Source organism: Ascaphus truei, chromosome 15, assembly GCF_040206685.1.
Source record: "Ascaphus truei isolate aAscTru1 chromosome 15, aAscTru1.hap1, whole genome shotgun sequence".
Taxonomy (NCBI): Eukaryota; Metazoa; Chordata; class Amphibia; order Anura; family Ascaphidae; genus Ascaphus; species Ascaphus truei.
In genome coordinates, this window is record NC_134497.1 from 40,072,025 (window position 1) to 40,085,422 (window position 13,398).

The window sequence follows — 13,398 nt, forward strand, 5'->3', positions numbered from 1 at the left end:
GAAGGGGAATGGAGGGGGGGGGGAAGGGGAGCGGAGGGGGGGGGAAAGGGGAGTGGAGGGGGGGGAAAGGGGAGGGTAAAGGGAGCGGAGGGGGGGGAAAGGGGAGGGTAAAGGGAGCGGAGGGGGGGGGAAGGGGACCGGAGGGGGGGGGGAAAGGGGAGGGGAAAGGGAGAAGAGGGGGGGGAAAGGGGAGGGGAAAGGGAGCGGAGGGGGGGGAAAGGGAAGCGGAGGGGGGGGGAAGGGGAGCGGAGGGGGGGGGAAGGGGAGCGGAGGGGGGGAAAAGGGGAGCGGAGGGGGGGGAAAGGGGAGCGGAGGGGGGGGAAAGGGGAGCAGAGGGGGGGGGAAAGGGGAGCGGAGGGGGGGGGGAAGGGGATGTAAAGGGAGCGGAGGTGGGGGAAAGGGGAGGGTAAAGGGAGCGGAGGGGGGGGAAAAGGGAGCGGAGGGGGGGGAAAGGGGAGCGGAGGGGGGGGGGAAGGGGAGCGGAGGGGGGGGAAAGGGGAGAGGAGGGGGGGAAGGGGAGCGGAGGGGGGGAAGGGGAGCGGAGGGGGGGGAAAGGGGAGCGGAGGGAAGGGAAAGGGGAGCGGAGGGGGGGGAAAGGGGAGCGGAGGGGGGGAAAGGGGAGCGGAGGGGGGGGAAGGGGAGCGGAGGGGGGGGGAAAGGGAGCGGAGGGGGGGAAAGGGGAGCGGAGGGGGGGAAAGGGGAGCGGAGGGGGGGAAAGGGGAGCGGAGGGGGGGGAAAGGGGAGCGGAGGGGGGGGGGAAAGGGGAGCGGAGGGGGGGGAAGGGGAGCAGAGGGGGGGGAAGGGGAGCGTAGGGGGGGGGAAAGGGGAGCGTAGGGGGGGGGAAGGGGAGCGTAGGGGGGGGGGAAAGTGGAGCAGAGGGGGGGGAAGGAGAGCGGAGGGGGGGGAAGGGGAGCGGAGGGGGGGGAGCAGAGGGAAGGGAAAGGGGAGTGGAGGGGAGGAAAGGGGAGCGGAGGGGGGGAAAAGGGGAGCGGAGGGGGGGGGAAAGGGGAGCAGAGGGGGGGGAAAGGGGAGCAGAGGGGGGGGAAAGGGGAGCAGAGGGGGGGGAAAGGGGAGCAGAGGGGGAGGGGGAAGGGGAGCGGAGGGGGGGAAGGGGAGCGGAGGGGGGGGAAAGGGGAGCGGAGGGAAGGGAAAGGGGAGCGGAGGGGGGGGAAAGGGGAGCGGAGGTGGGGGGAAGGGGAGCCGAGGGGGGGGGAAAAGGGAGCGGAGGGGGGGGGAAAGGGGAGCGGAGGGGGGGGAAAGGGGAGCGGAGGGGGGGGAAAGGGGAGCGGAGGGGGGGGAAGGGGAGTGTAAAGGGAGCGGAGGGGGGGAAAGGGGAGGGTAAAGGGAGCGGAGGGGGGGGGAAAGGGGAGCAGAGGGGGGGGAAGGGGAGGGGGGGAGGAAAAGGGGAGTGGAGGGGGGGAGGAAAAGGGGAGCGGAGGGGGAGTAAAAGGGGAGCGGAGGGGGAGTAAAAGAGGAGCGGAGGGGGAGTAAAAGAGGAGCGGAGCGGGAGTAAAAGGGGAGCGGAGGGGGTGGAAAGGGGAGCGGAGGGGGGGGGAAAGGGGAGCGGAGGGGGGGGGAAGGGGAGCATAGGGGGGGAAAGGGGAGCGTAGGGGGGGGAAAGGGGAGCGTAGGGGGGGGGAAGTGGAGCAGAGGGGGGGAAGGAGAGCGGAGGGGGGGGGAAGGGGAGCAGAGGGGGGGGGAGCAGAGGGAAGGGAAAGGGGAGTGGAGGGGGGGAAAGGGGAGCGGAGGGGGGGAAAGGGGAGCGGAGGGGGGGGGAAAGGGGAGCGGGGGGGGGGGGAAGGGGAGCAGAGGGGGGGGGAAAGGGGAGCAGAGGGGGGGAAAGGGGAGCAGAGGGGGGGAAGGGGAGCGGAGGGGGGGAAGGGGAGCGGATTTAAGGGAAAGAGGAGTGGAGGGGGGAAAAGGGGAGCGGAGGGGGGGGGAAAGGGGAGCGGAGGGGGGGGTAAAGGGGAGCGGAGGGGGGGGGAAAGGGGAGCGGAGGGGGTGGGGAAAGGGGAGCGGAGGGGGGGGGAAGGGGAGCAGAGGGGGGGAAAGGGGAGCGGTGGGTGGGGAAAGGGGAGCGGAGGGGGGGGGGAAAGGGGAGCGGAGGGGGGGAAGGGGAGCAGAGGGGGGGAAAAGGGGAGCAGAGGGGGGGAAGGGGAGAGGAGGGGGGGGAAGGGGAGCGGAGGGGGGGGAAGGGGAGCGGAGGGAAGGGAAAGGGGAGTGGAGGGGGGGGAAAGGGGAGCGGAGGGGGGGGAAAGGGGAGCGGAGGGGGGGGGAAGGGGAGCGGAGGGAAGGGAAAGGGGAGTGGAGAGGGGGAAAGGGGAGCGGAGGGGGGGGGAAAGGGAGCGGAGGGGGGGAAAAGGGGAGCGGAGGGGGGGGGGAAAGGGGAGTGGAGGGGGGGGGAAAGGGGAGCGGAGGGGGGGGAAAGGGAGCAGAGGGGGGGAAAGGGGAGCGGTGGGTGGGGAATGGGGAGCGGAGGGGGGGGGAAAGTGGAGCGGAGGGGGGGGAAGGGGAGCGGAGGGGGGGGGAAGTGGAGCGGAGGGGGGGGAAAGGGGAGCAGAGGGGGGGAAGGGGAGCGGAGGGGGGGAAGGGGAGCGGAGGGAAGGGAAAGGGGAGTGGAGGGGGGGGAAAGGGGAGTGGAGGGGGGGGAAAGGGGAGCGGAGGGGGGGGGAAAGGGGAGCGGAGGGGGGGGAAAGTGGAGCGGAGGGGGGGGAAAGGGGAGCGGAGGGGGAGGAAAGGGGAGCGGAGGGGGGGAAAGGGGAGCGGAGGGGGGGAAAGGGGAGCAGGGGGGGGGAAAGGGGATGTAAAGGGAGCGGAGGTGGGGGAAAGGGGAGGGTAAAGGGAGCGTTAGGGGGGGGAAAGGGGAGCGGAGGGGGGGGAAAGGGGAGCGGAGGGGGGGGGAAAGGGGAGCGGAGGGGGGGGGAAAGGGGAGAGGAGGGGGGGGAAGGGGAGCGGAGGGGGGGAAGGGGAGCGGAGGGGGGGAAAAGGGGAGCGGAGGGAAGGGAAAGGGGAGCGGAGGGGGGGGAAAGGGGAGCGGAGGGGGGGGGAAGGGGAGCGGAGGGGGGGGAAGGGGAGCGGAGGGGGGGGAAAAAGGGAGCGGAGGGGGGAGGAAAGGGGAGCGGAGGGGGGGGAAAGGGGAGCGGAGGGGGGGGAAAGGGGAGCGGAGGGGGGGGAAGGGGAGGGGAAAGGGAGCGGAGGGGGGGGAAAGGGGAGGGTAAAGGGAGCGGAGGGGGGGGGAAAGGGGAGCAGAGGGGGGGGAAGGGGAGGGGGGAGGAAAAGGGGAGTGGAGGGGGGGAGGAGAAGGGGAGCGGAGGGGGAGTAAAAGGGGAGCGGAGGGGGAGTAAAAGAGGAGCGGAGCGGGAGTAAAAGGGGAGCGGAGGGGGGCGAAAGGGGAGCGGAGGGGGGCGAAAGGGGAGCGGAGGGGGAGTAAAAGGGGAGCGGAGGGGGAGTAAAAGAGGAGCGGAGCGGGAGTAAAAGGGGAGCGGAGGGGGGCGAAAGGGGAGCGGAGGGGGAGTAAAAGGGGAGCGGAGGGGGAGTAAAAGGGAAGCGGAGGGGGAGTGAAAGGGGAGCGGAGGGGGGGGGAAAGATGAGCGGAGGGGGGGGAAAGGGGAGCCGAGGGGGGGGAAGGGGAGCGGAGGGAGGGAAAGGGGAGCGGAGGGGGGGGAAAGGGGAGCGGAGGGGGGGGAAGGGGAGCGGGGTGGAAAGGGGAGCAGGGGGAAAGGGGAGTGGCGGGGGGGAAAGGGGAGTGGCGGGGGGGAAAGGGGAGTGGTGGGGGGGAAAGGGAGTGGCAGGAGGAAAGGGGAGCGGCGGGGGGGAAAGGGGTGCGGGGGGGAAAGGGGTGCAGGGGGGGAAAGGGGTGTGGGGGGGAAAGGGTTGCGGGGGGGAAAGGGTTGCGGGGGGGGAAAGGGGTGCGGGGGGGGAAAGGGGTGCAGGGGGGAAAGGGGAGAGGGGGGAAAGGGGAGAGGGGGGGGAAAGGGGAGCAGGGGGCAAAGGGGTGCAGGGGGGAAAGGGGAGAGGGGGGGAAAAGGGAGAGGGGGGGAAAGGGGAGAGGGGGGAAGGGGAGAGGAGGGGGAAAGGGAGAGGGGGGGGAAAGGGGAGCGGGGGGGAAAGGGGAGAGGGGGGGAAAGGGAAGAGGGGGGAAAGGGGGGAAAGGGGAGCGGGGGGGAAAGGGGAGCAGGGGGGGGAAGGGGAGAGGGGGGGGAAAGGGGAGCGGGGGGGGGAAAGGGGAGCGGGGGGGAAAGGGGAGCGGGGGGGAAAGGGGAGTGGGGGGGAAAGGGAAGCGGGGGGGAAAGGGGTGCAGGGGGGAAAGGGGTGCAGGGGGGAAAGGGGAGAGGGGGGAAAGGGGAGAGGGGGGGAAACGGGAGAGCGGGGGGAAAGGGGGGGAAAGGGGAGCGGGGGGGAAAGGGGAGCGGGGGGGGGAAAGGGGAGCAGGGGGGAAAGGGGAGCAGGGGGGAAAGGGGAGTGGGGGGGGGGAAGGGGAGCGGGGGGGAAAGGGGAGGGGGGGAAAGGGGGAGAAGGGAAGTGGGGGGGGAAGGGGAGTGGGGGGGGGGAAAGGGGAGTGGGGGGGGTAAGGGGAGTGGGGGGGAAAGGGGAGTGGGGGGGGAAAGGGGAGTGGGGGGGGAAGGAGAGTGGGGGTAGTGGGGGGGGACTTGGGGGTGTGGAGAGCAGGGGGCATATGTATTGTCATAATTTTTGTATCTGCATTCCCCCCCCCCGTCCAGGCGTCCGTCCCCCCGCTAGTTCGGTGGCTGGCCACTCCCCCGTTCCCTGTGACTCGCTCTTCGCCCCCCCGTTCCCCGTGACTCGCGGCTCGCCCCCCCGTTCCCCGTTCCCCGTGACTCGCGCTCCCCCCCCCCGACACCCGTTTGATCCCCCAATGTGCCGTCCTGCTGACTGAGGCGCATGCAGGCGGCGGCAGGAAGCGCCCTGTGTGGGCCTGAGGCGCGAGGCTGCGCGTCTAAAATAGGTGAGTTACTGGCGCCATAAGCTGAGGCGGGACGCGCAGTTGTGTGACTTACCTGGGCGGGAGGAGGGGGAGGTAGCGCCGGGGAGGTAAGGGAGCGTTGGCGGCTTGGGTAGGAGGGCCGCGCTTCCCCTCCGCCCGGAGCCGGTGCACGTGATGGGGGGGGGGACAGAGAGGGGGGGGGGACAGAGAGGGAGGGGGGGACAGAGAGGGGGGAGGACAGAGAGGGGGGGGGGGCAGAGGGGGAGAGTGTGTGTGTGTGTGTGTGTGTGACCTTTGGCCCGTCACTCCGCCTCAGGCCAATGAGAGGTGTGCGGGGGCGGGCGGGCCAAGGGAGCCATCTCATTGGCCTGAGGCGGAGTGACAGGCCAAAGGTCCAATGTGATTGTCCCTAGGGACACAGGACAGACAGACAGACAGGCATACAGTGGTTTCAGAAATATATATATATATATATATATATATAACATAAAGCAAGCAGTCAGCACTCTAATGTAAGGCAAAAGGCAGTTGCTAGTCCCATAGGGATCCACATATCATACGAACCAGCCCAAAGACCAGTAAAGAGACAGCAACCAACGAGGTGTAATCCAAAATAATCTTTATTGAAAAGAACAGATACACGAAAGCCAACGTTTCGGTCTCTCAGGGAGACCTTCCTCAGGGCCGTGCAAACACCACACTAACAGTGACCCTACTTATATACCCACACCCCTAGTGCAACCAATTAAACATAATCAATCACCAGCAACCTGTCATTATTTACCTGCTGTGCAGCTGAGCACCATTTGGGAACAACCAATGCCTGGACCAGAAGGAGCCATGCGAATCCACGAGCAGGGAAAGGCAATTTGTTAATCAAAGGCAGCCAGCTGAGACATCTGCGTCTGACATCCTGGAACCACGAGCAGGGAGATCCCTCTCGTGATCCAGGCTGCCTGCTCTGATGTCCATAACCTGCGACCGGTGTCGGGAGCAGTAGCGCGTCACCTGACTAGCCTGCGCGTCATAGGGCAAAGGGTGAGCCGGGGAGCCAATGGGAAACATCACTGCGCATTGGAAAGGCACGCAGTGCCCTAATGGAGGAACCCTGGCAACCAAGGACGCCAGCACACAGTCCGCGCAGGCGCAGTAGTGAATACTGATAGAGAGGGCAGCGCTGTACCCACAGCACCAATACAAGGCAGACACACGAGCCGAAACAGCCTGTGGCTGAAGTTAAAGCCACAAGAGGCAGTGGTGAAGGTACCAGGGGTCCCAGCTGCACCCAACAAAATAAAAATGACAATAAAATGACAATAAAAACAAGGGAGTGACAATGTGCAAGGGAAGTGAAGCTATGGAAGGAAAGTGTCCACACGTCAAGATAAACATGCAAACATAAAAATAAACATTCAAACATGATCAAACATCAAAGCAAGTAAAAATCAATGCGCAGGTAAGCATAAACAATTTACAAAAAACAGCCCAGTTTTAGCTCTTCGTTCAGTCCTCCTGGTGCCATGGTCCGCAGTTCATAAATGAGTCTGGCCTCCTGTTGTAGCAAGATCTTGTCCCTGTCACCACCACGCGTAGGAATAGGGACCTGTAGGATAGGCATGCATCTTAGCGTTGCTAAGGAGTGTCTATGTTCTTTAAAATGTCTCGCGACGGGGAGACATTTAAGATCCATGTCATCGCCACCACTCCTAGGGCTTTCCTGATCGTAGTGCGGTGCATGGCCATCCGCTCCTTCAGCATCCTCACAGTTTTTCCAATGTATAGGAGTCCACAAGGGCATCTGATGTAATATACCACGAATTTGGACTCACAATTAAGTGCCTGTTGAAGTTTGATAGGAATGCCACTGTGGGGATGATTGTAGCTGGGGCCCAATTGCATGAACTGGCAGTTAGTACAGCCATGACACCGATATGAGCCTGGTTTCTTGGCCAACCAGGTCTTGGAGGTGGCATATTTCTCTATTGGATCCGATCCTGTCACCATGTCACCAATACTGGGGCCACGACGAAAGCAGAACAACGGTGGTTCCTTGGTACATGTGCCTATCCTCTCATCATTTTGTAAGATCCGCCAATTCCCCCGGATGCATCGCTTGATGTCATTGGAGGCGGTGCTGAAAGTGCTGATTATGTTGAGTCTGTTGGTCTCCGGCTTTTTGGACACTGATGTCAGCAATACACTCCTGTCAACCTGTTCCACCTTTTGTAAGGCGTATTGGATGTCCTTTTCACAATAGCCCCTCTCTCGGAAGCGGGCAGCCATCTGACCCAAAGCCCTTTCGGTCTCCGCTGGATCTGTTGTAATCCTCTTCACTCTTAGAAGCTGTGAGTAGGGGAGACCCCTTTTGAGTGGCAAGGGATGGTGGCTGGATGCACACAGCAATGAATTCTTGTCAGTGCTCTTCCGGTACAGTTTTGTAGCCAATGAGCCCCCAGATTTATATACAATCGTGTCTAAGAAAGCAATCTCTTTAGAGCTGTGACTGAGGGTGAAGCGTATGGTGGAAGGAATGTTATTCAAAGAAGCCACAAACGCTAGCAGGTCCTCTTCGCTGCCATCCCACAAGATGAACACATCATCAATGTAGCGTAGATATTTGACAATGTGGTGTCCATAAGTCACATCATGGAGTATATGGGTCCGCTCGTACAGGTCCATGAACAGATTCGCGTAGGACGGCGCCATGTTTGACCCCATGGCCGTCCCTGTCAGCTGTAAGTAATGATGTTTCTCGAACCTGAAGAAGTTTTTATGTAGAATAACTTCAATCAATAACATGAGAAATTCCACAGGGGGACCCTGTTGTACACCAGATATTTCAAATTTGGCGCGGACTGCTTCCAGGCCCTCGGCATGGGGAATGTTGGTATACAGACTAGACACATCTAGCGTGGCAAAAATGTAGTCAGATGTATCAATGGATATGTCACCGAGCTGTTTAATGAAGTCTGTAGTATCCTTAATGTATGAACCCATGCTGGCCACCAGTGGCTGTAGGTAGAAATCCACAAATTGTGAGAGAGGGTGGCATAACGATCCACGGGCTGAGATGATGGGTCTGCCTGGAGGTGCCACGCAGGACTTGTGGATTTTGGGCAGAGTGTATAGCACTGGCATCACTGGATGATCTTGTGTCAAGAATTTGCTGGTCTCCTCTGTGATCCAGGTGTTATTAAGACCAAGTTGGATAATTCCATCAATTTCCCTTTTGTAGGCTGTCGTCGGGTCCCCAGGCAAACGTCTATAGTGATGTGCTACCAGGAGCTGTTGTCCAATTTCTTCTCTGTAGTACTGATAGTTGAGGATCACTATCCCCCCACCTTTATCCGCAGCCCTCACAATGATGTCTTTATTGTCCCGTAAAGTTTTGAGGGCAGCTCGTTCATCACTGGACAGGTTATTGAAACTCGTCTTGTGGTTCTTAAGGATATTGCGAGAGTCCTTAGTCACCAGATTCATGAACGTGGCAATGTTCGGATTGGTGGAGTGAGGATCAAATGTACTTCTAGGTTTAAATGGATTCATCTCGGTGCCCCCGGGTGGATCGTTCAGTCCACTCTTGGAGAAGAAGTCTTTCAACTTCAGATGTCTGTGTAATCTGTACATATCGACCTCCCATTTGAAGGCATCTTGGGTGTGGGTAGGCACAAAGGAAAGGCCTTTTTGTAAAATACTGGTCTCAGCACTTGATAGTGTATAGTCCGACAGATTGTATATCACCGTCTCACCGGCTGTGTCTTGGATTCCCTTGCCGTTTTGCCTACGCGTACGGGATATCGCCGATCTCCGGCCACCTCTCCTGTTGTTTCTCCTTGTATAGCACCGTGTGGGGGTATTCTGGCCCGACCCCCATCTCCTGATCCTAAAAAAGGTTCCATAGGGGCGCTATCCGGGGCATCAGATTGGTCAGTATCGCTGGTGGTATATCCCATTTTGCCAGCACCACTGCGCTTGGATCGTGGCTGGTAACGGCGTTGTGGTCCACTTCTGGCACCTTTGGTCTCTCCAAGGCCTAGTAGCCACCGGTAGACATTCCTCTCCTTGTAGTCTGTAGTCACCTGTCGGAGCTTCTCCTTTTTGAATTTAATAAGGTTGTCCCGATATGTATCCACCGTGGTTTTAATTTTGTCAGTCCAGTCCGTGCCTGTGTCCGCCGCTAGGATCCCCCCATGCTTGGTGTCTATCAGCTCTATATCCTTCTTGATTTTCGCAATTTCTTTACTTGATTGGTCAATGACCAGAATCATCAGGTCGAACGAGCACTTGTTTAAAATGGCTATCCAGCGCTTACAGAACTCCACATCATTCCTACCTATAGTGGGTTGGTTTTTCACCCTGAAGCCTCTGGGCAGCATCCTCTCCTTGTGATAGTGGGATAGGGTGACCCCATGTAGGAAAAAATCCACTTCACGCTTCTTTAATTTAATGAGATCATTGAAGATGATATATATATATATATATATATATATATATACAGTGTTCGACAAACCTATACATTTGCTCGCCCCGGGCGAGTGGATTTAACCCCCGGGTGAGTAAATATTGGCCCAAGCAGCACACGTTTGGTACTAGGTGGCGAGTAGATTTTTTTGTGTGGCGAGTAGATTTTTTGGTGATTTGTCAACCACTGTATATATATATATATATATATATATATATATATATATATATATATATATATATATATATATATATATATATATATATACATATACAGTGTTCGACAATCATATACATTTACACGCCCGGGGCGAGTGGATTTAACCCCCGGGCGAGTAAATATTGACCCAAGCAGCACACGTGTTTGTTTTTTAAAATTTCCCTGCTTGTGCTGAAATTTTCTCTGCACGCTTAAAAAAAAAAAAAAAAAAACTCGCCCTACCTGACTGCTGATTGGCGCGTGCTCCCAGGCTTTGTGGGCGCGCGGCCAGGCTCTATATGAGCCCGACCCTAACGAGCGGCCATTCTTTTTCCAAGGAGGACACAGTAAGTACTCTCTGTGCCTTCCCCCTGTCCCCAGCGCTCCCACTGCCCGCAGTTATGGAGGTGGTAGCGGGGGTGTTCTCCTGTCCCTGCTTTCCCCCTTGTCAGCCCGCGGGGCCGGGAGATTGGAGCGGGGATGTCCCACAGATCCCCGCTTCACCCGGATCTCCGTGTAAGCCCGCGGGGCCGGGAGATTGGAGCGGGGATGTCCCTCAGGCCCCCGCTTCACCCCGATCTCCGTGTCAGCCTGCGGGGCCGGGAGATTGGAGCGGGGATGTCCCTCAGGCCCCCACTTCACCCCGATCCCCGTGTCAGCCCGCGGGGCCGGGAGATTGGAGAGGGGATGTCCCACAGGTCCCCGCTTCACCCCGATCCCCGTGTCAGCCCGCGGGGCCGGGAGATTGGAGCGGGGATGTCCCTCAGGAGCCCGCTTCACCCCGATCCCCGTGTCAGCCCGTGGGCCCGGGAGATTGGAGCGGGGATGTCCCTCAGGTCCCCACTTCACCCCGATCCTGTGTCAGCCCGCGGGGCCGGGAGATTGGAGCGGGGATGTCCTTCAGGTCCCCGCTTCACCCCGATCCCCGTGTCAGCCCGCGGGGGGCCGGGAGATTGGAGAGGGGATGACCCTCAGGTCACCGCTTCACCCCGATCCCCCCACATCCCCGGCGGTCCTGCTGCCTGCATGGAGGTGGTAGCGGGGTGGTTTCTTCCCCCCACGTGCCCGGTGCTCCCGCTGCCTGCACAGGGCAGGAGATTGGCGCGGGAGAAGGGGGGGGGAGCGGGGTGGTGGTGCTGGTCGCGGCCTTTCCTCTCTTCCGACCCCACCGTGTGTGTAGAGTGTGTGTGTGTGTATGTGTGTATGGGAGTGTGTGTGTATATGGGGGAGTGTGTGTATATGGGGGAGTGTGTGTATATGTGTGTGTATGTGTGTGTGTAGGACACCAGAGGTACCCCCCAGTCACCCCTCCCCATCCTAGTCAGTCAGTCACCATCTCCCCCCCCAGTTCCCCCCCATCAGTCAGTCCCCCCCATCTCCTCTCTGTCTCTCCTCCCTGTCTCTCTCCCCTCCCTGTCTCTCACCCACACTCTCTCTCTGTCTCTCACCCACACTCTCTCTCTGTCTCTCACCCACACTCTCTCTCTGTCTCTCACTCACACTCTATGTCTCTCACTCACACTCTCTGTCTCACACTCTCCATGTCTCACACTCTCTGTCTCTGTCTCACACTCTCCCTGTCTCACACTCTCCCTGTCTCTGTCTCACACTCTCTGTCTCTGTCTCACACTCTCTGTCTCTGTCTCACACTCTCTGTCTCTGTCTCACACTCTCTGTCTCTGTCTCACACTCTCTGTCTCTGTCTCACACTCTCTGTCTCTGTCTCACACTCTCTGTCTGTCTCACACTCTCTGTCTGTCTCACACTCTCTGTCTCTGTCTCACACTCTCTGTCTCTGTCTCACACTCTCTGTCTCTGTCTCACACTCTCTGTCTCTGTCTCACACTCTCTGTCTCTGTCTCACACTCTCCCTGTCTCACACTCTCCCTGTCTCACACTCTCCCTGTCTCACACTCTCCCTGTCTCACACTCTCCCTGTCTCACACTCTCCCTGTCTCACACTCTCCCTGTCTCACACTCTGGATCTGGATATCTTATTTACCCTGTATATCTTAACTGCCCTATACTACACCGACATAACTTATACTGCTTTCTTCCAGATCTGACTCAAGCTTCACACAGAAAACATCGGAACCCCCCCTAACCCAGAAGACAGGTAAGGAACACCTCCCCTCCAATGTATAACATTGCGGGAATGCGGGTACCTGGACATTGAGGAACTGCGTATCAGGGAAGATCCCAGGCGGGATTGCTGCTTTAGATATTGTGAAGCGGGGACGTCCAGACACTGGTTAAGGGGTTCAGGAAACTAGTCATTCACATCTGGCTTTTATTTCTAGATCCAACACACACACACACACACACACACACACACACACACACACACACACACACACACACACACACACACACACACACACACACACACACACTAATTGTAGTGTAATGTAATACAATAAATACATTTATGTCAAAAACGAATGTTGTTCTGACTAGGAATTTATTAAATGTATTTTATTTATATATTTTATTTTAAAGCGGGGTTTGGGGCGGGACTAGGGTTGGGGGCGGGGTTGGGGGCGGGACTAGGTGGCGAGTAGATTTTTTGGTTGGGCGAGTAGATTTTTGGGTGATTTTTCGAACACTGTGTATATATATACAACAATAATCTAAAAAGTCCGCAGCACTCACTCAATGTTGTCAAATGTAAAAAGTTTTAATTGAACATCACAAGCATCAGGGGTAATAACAAGAAAAAATGGAGCGACGTTTCGGACCTACCGGTCCTTTCTCAAGCCCCTAGCGTAGGTCCGAAACGTCGCTCCATTTTTTCCTGTTATTACCCCTGATGCTTGTGATGTTCAATTAAAACTTTTTGCATTTGACAACATTGAGTGAGTGCTGCGGACTTTTTGGATTATTCTTCTACCTATTTTTGATGGTTATCCTGGTTGCACTGCGAGCACCCCAGCTGATAAGATACGTTTTTTACCCTTACCCATTTACCCACTTAGAGAGCCCTGAACTTTTTTGAGTGAATATATATATATAACTAAAACAGCGATGGCTGGTGCCAGTTACCATCAAAATAAACCACATACTTTACCATCAATAGGTAATAAGGCAACAGCACTCAGCAATTCAAAATAAAGAAATATATTGTAAAACAGGTATACTTGCACAATTCAACGTTTTGATCCCGGAGAGAGATCCTTATCAAGGGGAGTGCAGAGAACAAGTGAGACTCAGCGACATATATACCCACAAAACACACCTACTAATTACAATCAAACCTCTGAAATTTGCGCGAAGAGCCAGGTGAGTGCAGCAAGCTAATCAGTAAATCTACAGCTGTGTGGAGTGTATTGCTATAGGTTGCAAGGCAGTCACATGATACACACTCCAGGCGGCGTCCTACATTGCCATAGTGATCATCGGCAGTGTTTACCTCATACCGGGCATCAGGAAGTCAAAACCTCCATTAAAATGGCATTAGCACTACATTACTAATATGCGCATGCGCAGCCACAGACAGCTCCGTGAACTCAGATCGGAGGAGAACAGTCAGCTATAGAGATGAAGAGGACACATACCATCAACCAAGCTGATCATAACCACTGCCATAGCTCCCAGGGCACGTCATAAACACAATGAACAAACATTGCAGTCACCGCAAAAACAACCAGGCCATAGTATCCATAGGGCTTTTCAGGAGGTTCAACATATATAGAAAGTTTATTGAAAAGTATGGGCATTATCTGGGCATCCCACCCTATGCTAGGGACCCCAGGACCACTCTGGGTATACCTTGATTCCCCATGCTCTCTTTTCC